The sequence below is a fragment of the Tenrec ecaudatus genome, chromosome 11, assembly GCF_050624435.1.
Source record: "Tenrec ecaudatus isolate mTenEca1 chromosome 11, mTenEca1.hap1, whole genome shotgun sequence".
Classification (NCBI taxonomy): Eukaryota; Metazoa; Chordata; class Mammalia; order Afrosoricida; family Tenrecidae; genus Tenrec; species Tenrec ecaudatus.
This window is the reverse complement of record NC_134540.1, coordinates 64,158,199-64,177,174: the sequence shown is the minus strand read 5'-3', so window position 1 is coordinate 64,177,174 and position 18,976 is coordinate 64,158,199. Positions and strand designations below refer to the sequence as shown.

The 18,976-nt window shown below is 47.9% G+C and overlaps 1 long non-coding RNA gene across 1 annotated transcript in view; it reads right to left on the bottom strand.

Annotated features, from left to right (window-relative positions):
• Positions 1-1,895: 1,895 nt before the first annotated feature.
• LOC142461308 (uncharacterized) overlaps positions 1,896-18,976 on the bottom strand; it is a 29,276-nt gene continuing 12,195 nt past the window's right edge. The window contains exons 2-4 of the long non-coding RNA XR_012786884.1: positions 10,707-10,836; positions 4,219-4,407; positions 1,896-2,637 (exon numbers count right to left, since the gene is read on the bottom strand). This is a non-coding gene — a long non-coding RNA (uncharacterized LOC142461308). The remainder of the gene's footprint in view (positions 2,638-4,218; positions 4,408-10,706; positions 10,837-18,976) is intronic.

Below are 18,976 nucleotides of genomic sequence, written 5' to 3'. Positions count from 1 at the left end.
AGGGGAGAGGTGGGGGGGGGACTCGTTGCTCAGGGAACACCGAGGCTCTGTTCAGAACGTTCAGGAATCAGGGGAACACGCTCAAGGTGCCAGTGGAAGAAGGACACCCCGCCGTTGTGGAAACGTTATTCCTGTCCCTGAGAGGTACACAGGAAGAACGTTGGAATGGTAAGGTTTTTGTGAGACCTCTATTTATCGCAATACTAACAATCGTAAGAAAGAGCAACCCATAAAAAGGGATATTCCGAGGGAAGCGGGAGAGCCTGGCACAAGCTTGTCCTCTGAGTTCTGGTTTGGAAATTTCGGAATCCCTGCGGGAGGGCAGCCCAGCATGCAGGCCGCTTGGGAAGCAAGCTGTAGGTGGTGTCTACTTCTTGAGAGATCTGCCGACCCGGAAGCCCACAGAGGCAGTTCCACCCCGCTTGCGGGATAGAGGTTTGGGGCCAAAAAGCCCCCCAAAAAAACATCTCTGCATTTACCGCTCTTTAGGTGAGACAGGCAGTGGCCCGTCAGGTGGGTAGAAATGGAAGACTCCTGGACCGTGCGACCCAGGAGCAGAGAAAGAACCACAGCTCAGGGCTAGCCACGCAGGAAGTACGGGGCTTAGGCCCCATGGTGCGGAGGGAGTCCTGAGGCTCCCTGAACGGCAGGATCATTGTCACAGGAGCGAGTGCAGGCTCCCCTGGGTGGGCCCAGTGTTTAATGCACCCGCAACCCCCAAACAGAATTGGAACTCCAGAGTGCAGTGTAGGCACACTCCTGGGGGAGGGACAACGCAGAAGCTGCTGCTGACCAAAAGGCTGGGCACTCAAGCTCACCAAGAGTGCCTTTGGGAGAAAGGCCTCGTGATTAACTTATTAAGAAACCACTCCTTTAGAACTCAAGGGGCAGAATTCTACTCTGAAACCAATGAGGTCACCATGAGCTAGAGCCCACTTAATGCTCATTTATTTTCTTAATAAGAAGCTTATTTAGTTTGGTTGTTGTTCAAAATATAGCAACAAAACGTAGGCCAATTCAGCAGTTTGTACGATTTTATGACGACTATGTTCTCTGGGTTGTGTAAGCATGCTCACCGGGCTGGTCTGAGCTGTTCCTGCTTGGTGTGCCTGATTTCACCGCACCCTAGGGCTCCTATCTAACCTTCCAAGATTTTGTTGTCAATTTGATTCCCAGGTGGATAAATCACTATGCTCAAGGAAGATGACATATCTATCAAGGCATATATATAACTGAAGACAGTTATATCTAAAATGTTATAAATATAATATTATATATAACAATCATAAGATATATAATTATATATGTAGGGGGGCAGCCACTCCATAACAGGCTGAACCTCCTGAAATAGGCCTGAGTTTCGACGCCGACTGCAGCTGGAAAGTCCGAGGCTGGTCACAGCCAATTCAGAGCCGACACAATCTGGCGTTACTGTCTCAAGACCTGAACCAACCAATTCGGAAGCCAAAGACAATCAGCCGTAGAGAAAGAAGCCAAAGAACCCAGAGAGAGGGCGGGAAAGGGAGTGGGGAGCCTGCCCAACTTATGTAACCTGCAGAAAAGTATAAGAAGGCAGCTCTACAAAGAAAGGGGGTCCTTGTCCCCGGTGGCCACCGCTGCACTGGTGCACTGGAGCGCGGGACCCTAGCTCGAGCCTGTCAATTAACTCCTTTGTTCTTTACAGCTTCGGTGATGCCGCCTCGCTGTTCCTGGGGCCGAGGGAGAGCCGGTAATAAACAATATAGAACAGTTATATATAATTATATATAATTGCCATATATTATATATAACAATCATACACAATATAATTATAAGAAAATAATCATATATAACAATTATATATTATATAATAATTATATCTAAGATAATTAAAATATAATAATTACTGTATATACTTAAATATAAGCCGACCCAAGTATAAGCCGAGGTACCTAATTATTACCTGGGAAACCAGAAAAATTGATTGACTCAAGTATAAGCCTAGGGTAGGAAATGCAGGATGTGAATTAACACTGAGACCAGAGGGGAGAGACGCAGCGCAGTCACAGACACCTCTTTACCAGTTCAGCTGCCGGGCATAAGTAAATCACTATGGGTGCTTCTGCCGTCTATGTCATAGGACGGCTGATTGGTTAGATGTGAGTAAACAAACATTCAAAGCCCTGCAGTGTCAGCGGGGCTTTGAATGAACAGCGGAGGAACGGCAATCACCCGCAAGATGTTACACCTCGCTGGGGCACCACTGACCCGTGTATAAGCGAGCCCCAGTTTTTCAGCAATTTTTTTGTGCTGAAAAACTCGGCTTATACGAGTCTATACGGTAGGTATATAACAGGTTAAGCTAAACTGTTGCTTTAAGAAAACTCTCTTTAAGAGCTCTCTGGGATAAGATTTGAAGATCCTCTCAAGGCAATACTTTTTGAAGTTCATTCAACCTTCCTGGTTCCCGGAAGTCTGGAGTCCCTGAGGATGTGAAGTCCTGTTCTGCATTTTCCCGTTTGGGCAGGAGGCTTCTAAACGCTTGCTCAAACCCTTTGGTCACGGGAGTGCTGCAGCAGCCCGTCTGGTCGCATGGTCCAGAGGCAATGAGACCGCACAGTCCGCGTCCTCCTCCTATTCCTGACTCCCCTTCTTTCCCTGCGGTTACAAAGAGAGCCCAATAGTTGTAGTTTGAACAGCCTTTGATTTTTAATGAGATGCAAGCCGGTTATGGCTGTAGGCGTGGCTGGGGGTGAGTTCTCTGCCTCTCCACCCAGACTGCCAAGACGATTGAATTTCAAGCCTGCCCGCAGGAGGCGTGAGCGTGACAAGGAGCATGGTGGTTCGTCCCCATTTTTTGCTGCTTAGAGAGCAAAGTCGAGTAAAAACAACCATGCGTTGTGCTCACACAGACTCGTCCTTGAATCTGAATCTGAGTCTTGGGGTGGCCCCTGTTAGCGAGCGAGACCCTCACCCAGACCACTCACTGAAACAGATGGAAACAGTAACGCTTTATTCAGACAGATTCGAATCTGGGCCCTCACCAGCAACTGAGGCAGGCTCAGTCTGTAAGGCGAGAGCCCCGAACAGCTTCAAAGGGAAGTTATTATACATCTCTATGGGGCGTCTTGCCGAGCAAGGGGAGGGGGAAGGCAAGTTCTTGTGTGAAACTGGCAAAGCATTCTCAGAAAAGTGAAGCAAAACAGTTTTTAAGTCTACCAAAGTAATTCTACATTTAAGGTCAGTTTGTCCCCAGTGGTCTGCCAACCGAGACTGTAGGTAGGCTAGGCTGCTTCTGGGAGCGTAAACATCCTGGGCTGGGCTATACCTGTTTCAGGCTGCAATTTTTAAATGTTTCCATTTCTGACGGGGGGGGGGGGGGGGGGGATTGACATGCCTGTTACTGTTACAGGGCACCCGTTCCTGACCCGGCAGGGGGGTGAGCTGCCTGTTATTGTTACAGGGCACAGTGTCACAGCCCCGTGGAGAGACCAGGGGCAGGGGGTTGACTACAGCAGGCTGCTGGTGGTGGTGGGAAAGTTCTCACTACCTGTGAACCCCTTTAGGGCCCCTGGGTGATACTGAAGATTTACGTCAGACTGCTAACTGAAGGGGGCGGGAGGTTCAAAGCCATCCTGTGATGTTACAGAGCAGCAGCACCAAGCTCCTCCCCTGCATACATTACATGTGAGAATTTGAAGAGGAAATGAAGGAATGCGGAATGGAAAGTAGGATAACAGACGTCTAGAGACGTAACAGTGTGAGGCATCCAAGAGAAGCGTCAGAGGGCATTGGGCCAGAGAATAGGCCAGGGTGATATGGGCCCAGCAGATACCTGAGAAAGGCCCCAGGGCCAGCAAGACACCATCAGTCATGCAAATGATGCCTCTTGTTCTGGGTTAGCACGGGCTGCTGCCCCAGGGACCACAGTAGGTCTCTAAGGCTCAGGAGGCAAAACTTAATTCTGCAGATAATGAGAAGCCTGCAGAGAGTTTGCAGAGGGGAGTGCTGTGTGGAATTGAGTTAGACTGAGGGAAGACTTCATTTATTTCTGCACAGACAGAGCCACACTCAGGCTGACTGAGACACTCATCCAGACGAACCCCTGTCTGGATTTCTTATGGAAAGACAGGGAATGGGAGATTGCAAAACAGGGGGATTAGGCCGTGGGATGAGAAACAAGAACGCCGATGGAATGTGGGAGCAAGGATTAAGCAAGAGAGAGAAGGAGGTGCCAACCTGTCCAAAGGAGCGCCGCCCATCTTCCACAGCACAGAGGATGAAGGTCACTCAACTCACAACGTTTCTGGGCGTCTGGGGGCAGGTTGCTCCCCTTTAAGCAGCCTCACACGGGCAGGCAGGGAAGCATGGTTTGTGTCTCCCTCAGCAGGGGCAGAAGCAGCTGGACATCACCAGTGCACCAAGGGGCTGATGAATGAATGAACGAGGCTTATGAGACGGAGCTTTCTGGCAAGGGTTCTGCCCTTGGACACCCCCCACCCACCCAACAGCTTTCTGCACAAGACCTTCCCTGCATAGATAAGACATCTGTCCTTTCATGAGCACAGGTGCCCCTGCAGGGAGAGGCCTGGGAGGGAAGCAGGGCCTCCCAATCCAAGGTTGTTCTTCTCGCAGCCTGCTTGAGTACCTGGACCCTCCTCCTCTCTCTCTGCAGAGGCACCAATCCAGCACCAAGCCTTCCTTACTAGTTCTTGGCTCCTCCATGTGAGCCTGCCCTGTCATGCCAGTCCTTGTGAGATTCCCCTCTGATTTTTTTTTCCCCCTCTGATTTTGACCATGGCTCAGGTCACCATGTAAGGGCTTCGGGGGATCTGTACACCCACCAAATGACCCACCTAGACACAGGCCAAAGTCCCAGGGGTCATCAGGTCAATGGGAGATCTGAGCACTGAGGAAAAGGCCAGAAGGGACGGTGTCTAACTCATGGGACATTTTTCTTTTCTTTTTTTTTAAACATTTTATTAGGGGCTCATACAACTCTTATCACAGTCCATACATATACATACATCAATTGTATAAAGCACATCTGTACATTCTTTGCCCTAATCATTTTCTTTCTTTCTTTTTTTACATTTTATTAGGGACTCATACAACTCTTATCACAATCCATATATATACATACATCAATTGCATAAAGCACCTCCATACATTCCCTGCCCCAATCATTCCCAAAGCATTTGCTCTCCACTTAAGCCCTTTGCATCAGGTCCTCTTTTTTTTCCCCTCCCTCCCCACTCCCCCCTCCCTCATGTGCCCTTTGTAATTTATACATCGTTATTTTGTCATATCTTGCTCTATCCGGAGTCTCCCTCCCCCCCCCCCTTCTCTGCCGTCCCTCTCCCAGGGAGGAGGTCACATGTGGATCCCTGTAATCAGTTCCCCCTTTCCAACCCACTCACCCTACACTCTCCCAGCATCGCCCATGGGACATTTTTCACTCACCCTGCAGAGGACGGGACCTCCTGATCTTTATGAACAAAAGTCAACAGTTCTTTGGAGATGGGCCCCTTTGAGACGCCAAAGTGCACTGTGCCTAGCCCCGAACCATGACTCAACCAAGGGGTAAGCGGCCAATGTGACCCATCTAAGGGCCTTAGTTCACAGACTTCTGACCTTGGGTAGCCACTCGCTCAGCCCTTGGCCTTGGGCCTCAGAGGGGTGGTGGGAGAGGCTAGGAGGAGCAGCTCTCCCACATCCCACCTCTACCCACACTGTCTCCAGCCTATCATTTAAAAGCGAATCTTTGCCAAATATTACCAGAAGGGGAGTTCGTCTGTGCCCATCAGAATCTCTTGCATCGTTTGGTATTCCTGACAGGTCAATGAATGCCGTTCAGTCCTCCCCCACTGTGGACAGCTGGAACTCCAGGCTCTGTGCTGAGTGTTGAATGTAAAGGGGGGTAGGGGAATCGCAGTATGATCAGAGAGGCAGCCACCCAAACCAAACCCAAACTCCCTGCCATTGAGTAGCTGCCTCCTCCTAGTGACCTGATCACACGGAGTAGAACTGCTCCCTAGGGATTTTGATACTGTAAATCCTTATGGGACCAGAGAGCCTGGGTTTTCTCCCATGGAGTGTGTTTGAACCACTGACGTTGCAGGTGACCAGATGTCCTGCTTTTGGCGGGACAGTCCCAATTTTTGACAATTTTCCCCACATCCTTCAGCGTATTAAAAAAGTCCTGATAAGCTAGAGTATACGGTTTTGGGCTGCCGTGTGGCTATTTCGCCAGGATACGAGTTTTATCAATGGCGTCCCGCTTGACCGATGTTAAAATCTGGTCACCTTAGTATACCTAACTCACATCTCTACCAGGGCTTCTTAGAGGCAGAGGGACCCAGACATCACAGCTACCACTTCAACTGCTGTGAAGGGGGGGGGGGCAGCATGCCTTGGAAAAATAGGGGAGGCCCTGGTTCTTCGTGGTTAGAGGGATTAAGTCAGGCAGCTGGTGTGCAGAGGAGATGCTTGGACTGGGCCTTTGGGCCTTTCCCAGGAATGACCCTTAATCCAAGGAGGGAGGTGAAACCCCAGGAACATCTGGGAAAAGGATCTGGATGGCTGGTGTGTGGCATAGGAGAATGTTGGAAAAGAGGAACGAAGAGGGAGGCTGCCATGATCCCCGCTTGGATCTGAAGGTTGACCAGAAGATAGGTTAGGATGGATGGGGGTGGGGGAGGAAGTATCTAGGGAGAGATTACTAAGGACACGGGCAATCCTGAAGCTCTCGCACACAGTAGTGGCCCTGAACAGAACGTTTCAGCTGAGGAGTAGGCTCAGCAGTGAGCAAAGCACTGAGCTGAGGGAGCCTCCCGCCCAGGCTGGGGGACCTTGGGTGAGGGAGTTCCCTCCTGGGCTTCAAGAGCACACGTGCAGAACAGGCAGGGGACATATGTCTATTGTCGTTGCTTCTTGGCTGTGAATCCATCAGAGTCCATCAGGAAAAGGTAGGAGTTTGAGGCGGGGCTTAAAGAGGGGAGAGTGTAAATGGCTCATGGGACTGGCTGATACTGGCAGGTGGGGGTTTCAAACCCACTCAGAGACACCTGTGAAAAAAGGTGGGCAATCCACTTCTGAAAATATCAGCTCCTGAAAACTTTGGAGCCCAGCTCGACTCTGAGGTACGTGAAGTCACTCTGTGTCAGTCATCTCGTGAGCAATGGCCATGGAGAAAGGACAGTTTACAAAGAGGTGGGTGTGGCTAAAGGGACTTGCAACCGCTAGACTACACACTGTTCAGCTCTGGGCTTGAAGGGACGAGGGAAGAAGGCTGTTAGCCCAGGGCAGGGCTGCCTGGCCGGAGCTGCCTCCCACAGACCGTGGAGTCACCGTGGACTGCAGCTGGGAGAGGCGAATGCAGAGCAGAGGAAGAAATGCACCGACCTTTGAGCACCCTGGGTCTTGTTGGCAGAAGCCAAAAGCCAGAATGCAAATGGGAGGGCGTCTCTAGAGAACAGCTTCCCCAGACAGAGCATCAGAAAGAGGGCCCGGGCTATCTTAAACACAGATAGCAGACTGACTGAAGCTATATGTTGATTTAAAGGAATAAAGAAGAATGTAGCCAGCTAGATTATTTGCATTTCCCACATTCTTCCTCTTCCTGAAGGTTAAAAAATATATATTTTTAAAAGCCCGCGAGGCCACCAAAAGAGATGGCCAAGACAATTCACAGCACCACTATGTATTGTAGCCCCGCACATGCAGCAAGGGGATCAAACCCTGTGCTGGATCTGTCCCTGCGCCAGTAGACAAAATAAACAGGCTGAAGCCACATGCAGCGGCAGCGATGACCCTTGCCACCTCAGTGCCGGCTGACAGCTAGCAGACTCCAAGAGGGCACCCAGTAGGGTTTCTTTACATCAGGTTCAAAAGCAAGCGTAGTGTGGGTGTCAGATGAGTGGCTGCTGTGGCGGATGCAGACAAGGATGGCGACCGGAAGGAACTTCTGGAATGCAGGCCGTGCTTGTTTCGTGACCTGGCTATCTACCTGGTCGGCTCATTCAGAGACCCGTCCTTGTGCTGGATGCTTAAGGATGGTTTGAACTTTGGGGCAGTTCTCTCACACTTCAGTCAAATCGTGTATCATTATAAGGGCAGAGGAAATGGGGAAAAAAGGCTGATTCTTATTTCTTTGTTGAGTAGTAAAATGACCACAACTGATGAGGGACCTCTGGGACACACAGAGGTGACGGGTCCCTAATGATTACTTCTGATCCCACTAACTCCCTTGCCCTCCTCGACTTCCATTCTTGGTGGTACTCCTGCTACCTCCAGCTATTTCGTAGAGAAACATTTCATAGGCTCCAAAACACTCTTCCTGTCTAAATCTGGTTGTGCTCAGCTGACCAGAGGACAATGAATCCCCGATGGAGTTGCTCCAGCCTCTCAGATGGTGGTAGAAGAACTTGAGACGCTGTGTGGTGTGCCAGGAAATGAACCCGAGGCTATTCAATGGCTGGTGGTCGTGCCTTTGTTACCATGAACCTTAAGGCCTGGCTTTGGACATGGGAGGCTCATGAGCACACAATGCTCAGCTACAATCTTGACCACAAGACTTCCAACTCCTTGCCCAGCTGAGGCACAGGGACGTCCACGGATATTCCCACGATCTGCTGGGGGCAGTTCAGGCCAAGGAGCCCTGGTGAGGTCATGGTTTTAACTGTTAGCCCATCAGCGATGGGGACTCAGCAGCCGCTCCTACTGAGAAAGATGTGGCAAACTCTACTTTCATGAAGATTGTTGTCATTGGTAGGTGCCATTGAGCCAGTTCTGACTCATGGCGACCTGAAGCACAGCAGACGGAAACACTTTCCAGCCCAGCACCATCCTCACAATTGTTCTCATGTTTGAGCCCGGTGAGCAACCACTCTGTCAACCCACCTTGTTGAAGGTCTTCCTCCTTTTCGCTGCCCCTTGCTTTACCAAACATGATGGTCTTCGCTAGGGTCTGGTCTTCCCCGACAACATAGCCCAAGTCCATGAGATTAAAGTCCTGCCATCCTTGCCTCTGAGAGCATTCCGGTTGTTATGGCGATTCCAGCGTTGGCGACCCTGGGAGATGATCTCTCTGTCCTACAAATGGGCTCAATGGCAGGTTTGGATTTAGGGTTTGGACACAAGTCTTCGGCTCTCTAGGAACTCGCCCCCTGCACCCCGCAACAATACTGCTTATGTTGGTCTGGGTAGACTAGAGAAACAAATTCATAGACACTCATATGTGTATAAGAAAGAGCTTTGTATAAAAGAGCAATTATATGTTAAGAAAACATCCCAGCCCAGTTGCGATCAAATCCAAAAGTCCGATATTAGCCCATATGTCCAATACCATTCCATAAATTCCTCTTCAGATTCATGGAGCCATTCAATGATGTCAAATGCAGGAAAACCACAGGTCAGTGGGTGGAAAGTCTTGTGGATCCAGAGGCAGTAGAAGCATCCTAGCACTGGCGTGGGTCTCCACATGGCTCCAAGGCTCTGGCTGCCATCAGCATAGCTCCATGTGGCTTGTCCACAGGCATGTCTCACAGGGAGTTGTGTGTGTCCTGCCTTCAGCGAGCTACTTATCTATCTCCTTAGTGCCTCCAAATGAGGCCATCAAGCTGTGACCTGATTGACAGGCAAAACTCCACCCCTTCACAAATCCACAGGAGATTCTGTAACTACCGCACTGCTCCACCCGCTACAGCCGAGGCAACAGAACCACAAACAACCTCCAGAGGGGGTGTGTAGAGGAAACAGGATCTCCAGGTCTTTGAGGAAAAGGCTGGAGAGAAGGGGGAACATGACTAATTGCTCATTAAGTTTTTCACCCTACTATGCTGTGCTGTGGGATGTTTACAGAAGACGAGGTCCCTGCCTCTGAGGACCTAACTGTCCACTTGGGAAGATGAAGGCATCCCTGGATAAAGTATTTTTTTTTTAATAAATCAGACAAACTAGTGTTTGAAGAAGCAGCAGAGACATGAGGCCAGGCTCTGAACCTGATCATTTGCATTCTTCCATGTCAGCAGAATCATGCTGAACTTTATCATCTCCCCATCACCTTGATCAGAGTCCAACATTTCCCAGACCAGAGAGTTTTGTTGGACTCTGCTGCTCTGTCCTGTCAGCCAAAAACAAAACAAAACTATCCTGATGTATTGCTAATCCTTAAAAACCAAGGGAATTCACTCTTTTGGGAAATTGTGAGCTCTGGGGACTCAGGTGCGCACGCCCACATGGCAGGAAGTGGCAAGAGCTGAGCTGTGGCTTTTCCTTTGCCTGGGCCTCTCCAGTCACTACAATGCCACGCGTTCTAGATTCCCATGCGCCAGCCTGTTCCCTTCACTTCAGCTACCTACCTGCCAGGTCCCCCGGCAGCTGATCAGATCCCTTTGTAATATAAAAATGGCTTCCTGCTGCCAGAAGAATGCAGTCTGCATTCCTGAGGCTGGGATTCAATGCTCCAAACCTTCTCTCCCCGCTGTCTTACACATGCTTTTTCTTGTAACATGCCTTGGCTCTCTTGTCTCGAAAGCTTTTGTGGAAGCCGGAATGTTCCCTTGTGAGAGGCTGGAGGAGATCTCAACACGCCTGCGGAAACCGCTCTTACTGCTCAAGTTGAAGAATGATCTTGGCCCTCTTCATACCCTCGACAGTGGCATTTTGTCTGGTCCTTCCACAACACTGGACCAGGACCTTGAAAACAGTCTCCAGAGATACGCTACCTGGGATTGAGACCTCGGGAAAGCACTGCCCATGGAAACACAACATGCGTGGGTGATCACTGGCGAAGATGTAGGTCTCGTGTTTCTCAGCTCTTAGGACTCTGGATAGCTCATCAGGAGGAGCCGGGACCTGATGACAAAATAGAGCGAGTAAGCAGACCAACGAGGCAGACCCCAACGAGACGGACTGACACAGTGGCTGCAACAAGAGGCTCAAACACTGGAACGACAGATGAGCTCAATAGAGTGGCTCACACAATTGTGGACCTGGAAAGCCTAACACAGCGGTTCTGAACCTGTGGGTCACGACCCCTGGGGGGGGTGTCAAACGACCCTTTCACAGGGGTCACCTAAGACCATCAGAAAACACATAAATGTTTCACAATATATAATTACATGTTGTTTTGTGATTAATCACTATGCTTTAATTATGTTTAATTGTGTCCAATTTGTAACAATGAAAATACATCCTACATATCAGATATTGACATGACAATTCATACAATAGCAAAATTACAGTGATGAAGTAGCAAGGAAAATAATTTTATGGTTGGGAGTCACTACAACATGAGGAACTGTATTAAAGGGTCACGGATTAGGAAGGTTGAGAATCACTGGACTAACATCTTATCAGTAGGTCAGGAGGTCGGCTGGAGATCCCTGCTGGTTCACAGGCCTGTGTGGGCTATGGAAAGTCCAAAGTCTGCAGCGAAAGCATCAGGATGGAGGCTTCCTCAGTCTTGTTTCCCATGACCCTTAGGTCAGGCAACAGGAAGAATGCAGACTTGGGAAAGAATGCCCAAATGTAATATCTATTTACAGTATGGAGGAAGGCCACTTCCCAAGGAACTTCCCTTTTGACTGATGGATTGATTAGGTTACACACTATCCCCTGATTCCGTCTGAATGCCTGCCTCAAGGTCTAGGCACAGGCTCCACACGAACACAGTTAAGTGTTCTGGAATTCCTACTCTTCACAATGTTATTAATAATTTGTTATGATCACACAGTTGACTATCTGCAGAGTGAATAAAACAATTATCTTTCTGGTTTTCTCTGCTTTCAGCCAAGATCCATGTAACTCATCCATGACAACCCTCTTTCCACTTGCTCTTCTGAACCCAGCTTGAATTTCTGGCAGCTCCTTGTAGATGCAGTGCTGCAACTGTTTGGGGATGATCTTCAGCAACGTTTTACTTGCATGGGATATTAATATTACTGTGTGATAATTTCTACATTCCGCTGGACTGCTTTTCTTTGGAATGGGCCCACATTTGGATTTCTACCAGTCAGTCTGCTGTCTTCCCAATTTCTTGGCTTGTATGTGCTTCCAGCCCTGCATCAGATTTTTGTAACATTTCAATACAATACAATAACAATTCAATTCCTGGGACACTGGTTCTTGAACATATACTGCCTCTTGAAATGGCTGAATGTTGGCCAATACGTTTTAGTAACAAACCCAAACCAAACTCACTGCCACGGAGTTAATTCTAACTCATAATGATCGTGTAGGACTGAGTAGAACTGTCCCGGTGGGTTTCCAAGAGTGAATCTTAACAGGAGTAGAAAGCCTCACCTTTCTCCAGAGGAACATCTGATGGTTTCAAACTGCTGACCTTGGTGTTAACGGCCCCATTCGTGAGCCACGGCACAACCAGAACACCAGCTTTTTAGAGCCCTGTTCTTTTTTATTTCTTCTGATGCTTCCTGTGGAGTTCAATATCATGCCCACAGAATCCTCCTTTTCTTCTAGGCGTTTTAGCTACTCTCTGTTCAAGAGCAAGTTTCAGAGCTTCTTCTGACATCCACTTTGGCCATTTCTTCCTTTCCTGTCTGTTAAACAACCTTTGCTTTCTTCATGGATTTGTTTTCATTTTGTTCAACTTCAACCTGAAGTTGCATATGAGCCATTGCTGGCCTGTCCACAGTCGGTCCCTGGCCTGGTTTTCATGGATGATGCCATGTTTCTCCAGCATCTCTTTTCATATATGCAGTTGATATGAATCCTCTATATTTCACCTGATGACTCTCACCTGTACAGCTGTTATTACTGTTGTTGGGAAAAAACCAAGTATTTGCAATTAACAAGTCACTGGTCTTGCAAGATTCTCTCATGTGATCTCCGGCTTTGTTTCTGTCACTAAGGCTGTATTTTCAACAACCAATCCTTCCTTTGTTGTTTCCAGATTTCAAATTCCCCTGGTGACACACAAGGAGCCTTGATGGCAGAGTGGTTAGGCATTTGGTCACTGAAAGTCCCCACCAGACTCTTCTTGGGAGAAAGGTGTGACAGTCTGCCTCTGTCTTCCAGGGACACTATGAGTTGGAATTGACTCAGTGGCAGTGGGTGTGGTTTGGGTTTGATGCTCAAACACAACAATAGATTTGGTTGTGATGGGACTTTGTAGATGTCATTCAAGTCCCAAATCAGCTGACATTAAAATAGAGTGTATGGCTGGGTCTGACTTACTATGATACCTTTAAAACCGGGAGGTTTTCTCTGGATGACTGAAGAACAGAAAGTCACGCAGCGATATCTTGACTGGCTTCCAGTAAAGTATGCATGTTGTGGCCTTTCCGTGGGGTCCTAGGACACTTTGTTGTGTTCCTGCAGAACGTGCACTTGTATCAAAGGGAAGTTGTGCGAACAGAGCGAGGGAAGAGTGCATGCTTTAAAAGCAGGAAAGGTGCGCATCAGGGTCTTCCCGACACACATGTTCAGTCTGTGTGCTGAACAATTAAGCAGGGAAACGCAGCATCAGGACTGGAGGGCGGCTGATTCACGACCTGCCAGATGCAGAAAGCACAGCCTTGCTTGCCAAAAATGACGAGGACGCGTGGCACTTGCTGATGAAGATCAGGACTACAGCCCTCAGTGTGGATTAGAACTCATTGTGAAAAATACCCAAATTATTGCCACTGGACCGATACATAGCATCATGATACATGGGGGAAAGATGGAAGTGTTGGGGTGTTTCGTCTGCCTTGGATCCACAATCACTGTTCATAGAAGCAGGAGTTAAGAGATCAAAAGATGGATTGCATTGGTTAAATCTGTGGCACAAGACCTCCTTAGATTACTGAAAAGAAAGGCTGTTACTTTTAGGACTAAGATATGCCACAGGGGTGGGGAGCGAGGATTGACTCAATGGCAATGAGTTTTGAGGGTGTTATTTATTTTGAAATAGTTATAAAACAACATCTTCTGTAAACAATGTATCAATGATACCTACGTGGTTCAAACTGTATGCCAATTAGCTTTTCTGATGCGCCCAGGTCTGGGCAGTCATTATTACCAAGCATGGTGATACTTCAAGTCACGTGGGTTCGTGGCCTGTGCTCCACGCATGCTATTGCTTGCATGACTGCCAGTATCTGTCGTCACTAATTTTGTCATATTTTCTGGTGTCTTAGCTGAAATATCATGGTAATCAGTCTTCGTGAACCGTTATCAATAACTTCGTTGAGAACAAAGACATAGTTAACGGAAGCAACAATTTAAGAAATTCCACTCAGTTACTAATAATGTAACTAATAATGTTGTTTTTTAATATCGAAACATTTTACAAAACAATTTTGTGGATACTATTTGTACAACCTGAGGGATATTACATTTAAGTACTTTATAACTATAATAAACACATGTTATTTTCCTTCAACTCTCACAGCACTCCTGTAGGACAGGGCAGAACTGCCCGTCCATATGGGTTTGGGGGATGTAACTCTTTACAGCAGCAGAAAGCCTTGTCTTCCTGCAGCAGAGTGACTAATGGGTTTGAACTGCCAAGCTTGTGGCGAGTAGCCCAGCAGCTAAGTAACTACTACGCCCTCGTCCATTCCTCCCCAAAGTCGCCCTCTTGGTGGGTAATATCTTCCCCTTTACTTGAGTTGTAAGAGCCTTGGTAGTGTAGTGGTTATGCATTGGGCTGTGATCCACCAGGTCAGCAGTTCAAAGCCATCAGCCTCCCCATGGGAGATCTCACCAAGAGTTACCATCTCAGAAACACACAGGGTAAGTCCACTCTGTCCTATATGGTTGGTATGAGTTGGCATTGATTCAATGGCAGTGAATTTTTTAGTTTTACTTAACATTTGTCTGCCTTCTAAACTATTGCTTATATTATTCATAATTAAATTTCATCATAAACATTGCCAAAGAGTCTGTATGGCCTGGTACAGGAGGAAATTCATGGTGGGGTGGTGGTGATGGTAATGTCATTGTAAGTTATTGCCTTGGGTGACCAGCCCCCCCCCCCCAGTGATGTCACTGAACCTCAGTCCTATAAGCACAAGGATGTAACTCCGTGGTTCTCAACCTCCCTAATGTCGTGACCCTTGCATCAGGTCCTCTTTTTTTTCCCCCCCTCCCTCATATGCCCTTGGTAATTTATACATCGTTATTTTGTCATATCTTGCCCTATCCGGAGTCTCCCTTCCCCCATTCTCTGCTGTCCCTCTCCCAGGGAAGAGGTCACATGTGGATCCTTGTAATCAGTTCCCCCTTTCCAACCCACTCACCCTCCACTCTCCCAGCATCGTCCCTCACACCCTTGGTCCTGAAGGTATCATCCACCCTGGATTCCCTGTACCTCCAACCCTCATATGTACCAGTGTACAGCCTCTGTCCTATCCAGCCCTGCAAGGTAGAATTCGGATCATGGTAGTTGGGGGGAGGAAGCATCCAGGATCTGGGGGAAAGCGGTGTTCTTCATCGATACTACCTCACACCCTAATTAACCCATCTCCTCTCCTAAACCCCTCTATGAGGGGATCTCCATTGGCCGACACTTGGGCCTTGGGTCTCCACTCTGCACTTCCCCCTTCATTTAATATGATATATATACATATGTACACATACATATATACATATACACATATATACACATACATACACACACATATCTTTTTTTTTTTTGCATGATGCCTTATACCTGGTCCCTTGGGCACCTCGTGATCGCACTGGCCGGTGTGCTTCTTCCATGTGGGCTTATTTGCTTCTGAGCTAGATGGCCGCTTGTTCACCTTCAAGCCTTTAAGACCCCAGACACTATCTCTTTTGATAGCCGGGCACCATCAGCTTTCTTCACCACATTTGCTTATGCACCCATTTGTCTTCAGCGATCCTATCATGGAGGTGTGCGGTCAATGATATGATTTTTTGTTCTTTGATGCCTGGTAACTGATCCCTTTGGGACCACTCGATCACACAGGCTGGTGTGTTCTTCCATGTGGACTTTGTTGCTTCTGAGCTAGATGGCCGCTTGTTTATCTTCAAGCCTTTAAGACCCCAGTCACTATCTCTAACAAAACAGTTCACAAGAGAAAAGCTTGTAGTTAGTTCAGAGATCGTTTGCTGGCCCTTAGGAGCGTTTTCCAGTCCAGTCTGTTGGAGCACCACGCCCTGGCACCAAAGTCCACTTTCAGCATTCCCTGGGGACCTTGCCACTCCATTCCCTTGCTGTTCCGCTGCACTCCCCCAGTGATTTGCCTCGGTGTGGTGGAATCAGGTCAGGTGCAATTCCCACACTGTGTCTCCGGTGCTGTCCCCTGTATCACCCTTAGTCACTGAGGGGCATCATGTCTCATAGTAGGGCCAGCCATGTTGTTCTCTCTGTGGACTGGCTGCTCTACTCAGGAACGTTATTTATTTATTTATTGAAAAACAAAAACCTTTTGTATGGTGAATTAGGTAAAAACCCTAGTTAGATCATCATTTTTCTATTCAAGTACTCGCCAAATTTCCCAATGGCTTGTCCTATTCCCATCGTCCATTCCTCCCCAAAGTCGCCCTCTTGGTGGGTAATATCTTCCCCTTTACTTGAGTTGTAAGAGCCTTGGTAGTGTAGTGGTTATGCATTGGGCTGTGATCCACCAGGTCAGCAGTTCAAAGCCATCAGCCTCCCCACGGGAGATCTCACCAAGAGTTACCATCTCAGAAACACACAGGGTAAGTCCACTCTGTCCTATATGGTTGGTATGAGTTGGCATTGATTCAATGGCAGTGAATGTTTTAGTTTTACTTAACATTTGTCTGCCTTCTAAACTATTGCTTATATTATTCATAATTAAATTTCATCATAAACATTGCCAAAGAGTCTGTATGGCCTGGTACAGGAGGAAATTCATGGTGGGGTGGTGGTGATGGTAATGTCATTGTAAGTTATTGCCTTGGGTGACCAGCCCCCCCACCCCCCAGTGATGCCACTGAACCTCAGTCCTATAAGCACAAGGATGTAACTCCGTGGTTCTCAACCTCCCTAATGTCGTGACCCTTTATTACAGTTCCTCAACTATAAACTGATTTTTTATCCTCTTTTTTTATTAAACATTCTATTAGGGGCTCATACAACTCTTATCACAATCCATACATATACATACATCAATTGTATAAAGCACATCTGTACATTCTTTGCCCTAATCATTTTCCTTTTTTTTCCTTTTCTTTTTTTACATTTTATTAGGGGCTCATACAACTTTTATCACAATCCATACATATACATGCATCAATTGTATAAAGCACATCCATACATTCCCTGCCCCAATCATTCTCAAAGAATTTGCTCTTCACTTAAGCCCTTTGCATCAGGTCCTCTTTTTTTCCCCCTCCCTCCCCGCTCCCCCCTCCCTCATGTGCCCTTGGTAATTTATACATTGTTATTTTGTCATGTCTTGCCCTATACGGAGTCTTCCTTCCCACCTTCTCTGCCGTCCATCTCCCAGGGAGGAGGTCACATGTGGATTCTTGTAATCAGTTCCCCATTTCCAACCCACTCACCCTCCACTCTCCCAGCATCGCCCCTCACACCCTTGGTCCTGAAGGTATCATCCACCCTAGATTCCCTGTGCCTCCAGCTCCCATATGCACCAGTGTACAACCTCTGCCCTATCCAGTCCTGCAATTCAGATCATGGTAGTTGGGGGGAGGAAGCATCCAGAATCTGGGGGAAAGCTGTGTTCTTCATCAGTACTACCTCGCACCCTGACTGACCCATCTCCTCTCCTAAACCCCTCTCTGAGGGGATCTCCAGTGGCCAACATTTGAGCCTTGGGTCTCCACTCTGCTCTTCCCCCTTCATTCAATATGGTATATATATATATATATATATACACACACACACATACATACATATATATATATACATATACATATATCTTATTTTTTGCATGTTGCCTTATACCTGGTCCCTTTGGCACCTCGTGATCGCACTGGCTGGTGTGCTTCTTCCATGTGGGCTTTTTTGCTTCTGAGCTAGATGGCCGCTTGTTCACCTTCAAGCCTTTAAGACCCCAGACACTATCTCTTCTGATAGCCGGGCACCATCAGCTTTCTTCACCACATTTACTTGTTCACCCGCTTTGGCTTCAGCAGTTGTGTCGGGAGAGTGAGCATCATAGAGTGCCAATTTAATAAAAGAAGGTATTCATGCATTGAGGGAGTGCTTGAGTAGAGGCCCAAGGTCCTTCCTCCACCTTAATACTAGACCTATAAATATAGACACTTAGATCTATTTCCCCATCCTCATATATATGTTTGCATGTACATGTCTTTGTCTAGACCTCCATAAATGCCCCTTGACTCCCAGCTCCTTCCTCCATCTCCCTTGATTTTCCTCCTGCCCCACTACCATGCTCCGTCACCACCTGGGCTACAGCTATACCTCTTTTCTACGCAACCTTACCCTTGATCATTCCCCACCAGACATGCCACTCCCCCCTCACTACCATTTTGGGTTCCATGTTGTTCCCTTGTCCCTGTGTTTGTTAACACCACTTCCTTACCCCCCTACCCCTCCCCAAGTCCCCCCGGAACTGTCTGTCCCATTGTTTTTCCTCCAGGTAGTTCATCCAGCCTGTCCTATTCAGACAGACCTGTGGAGACACTAACATGCACGAAAACAAGACAGAGGAAAACAAAGCAACAGTATGCAACCGGACAACAAAACAACAAAACTAAACCACTGACAGAGAACAGAACAAAACAGTTCACAAGAGAAAAGCTTGTAGTTCACTCAAGGATTGTTTGCTGGCCCTTAGGAGCGTTTTCCAGTCCAGTCTGTTGGGGCACCACGCCCTGGCACCAAAGTCCACTTTCAGCATTCCCTGGGGACCTTGCCACTCCATTCCCTTGCTGTTCCACTGCACTTCCCCAGTGATTTGCCTCGGTGTGGTGGGATCAGGTCAGGTGCAATTCCCACACTGTGTCTCCGGTGCTGTCCCCTGTATCCCCCTTAGTCACAGAGGGGAATCATGTCTCATAGTAGGGCCAG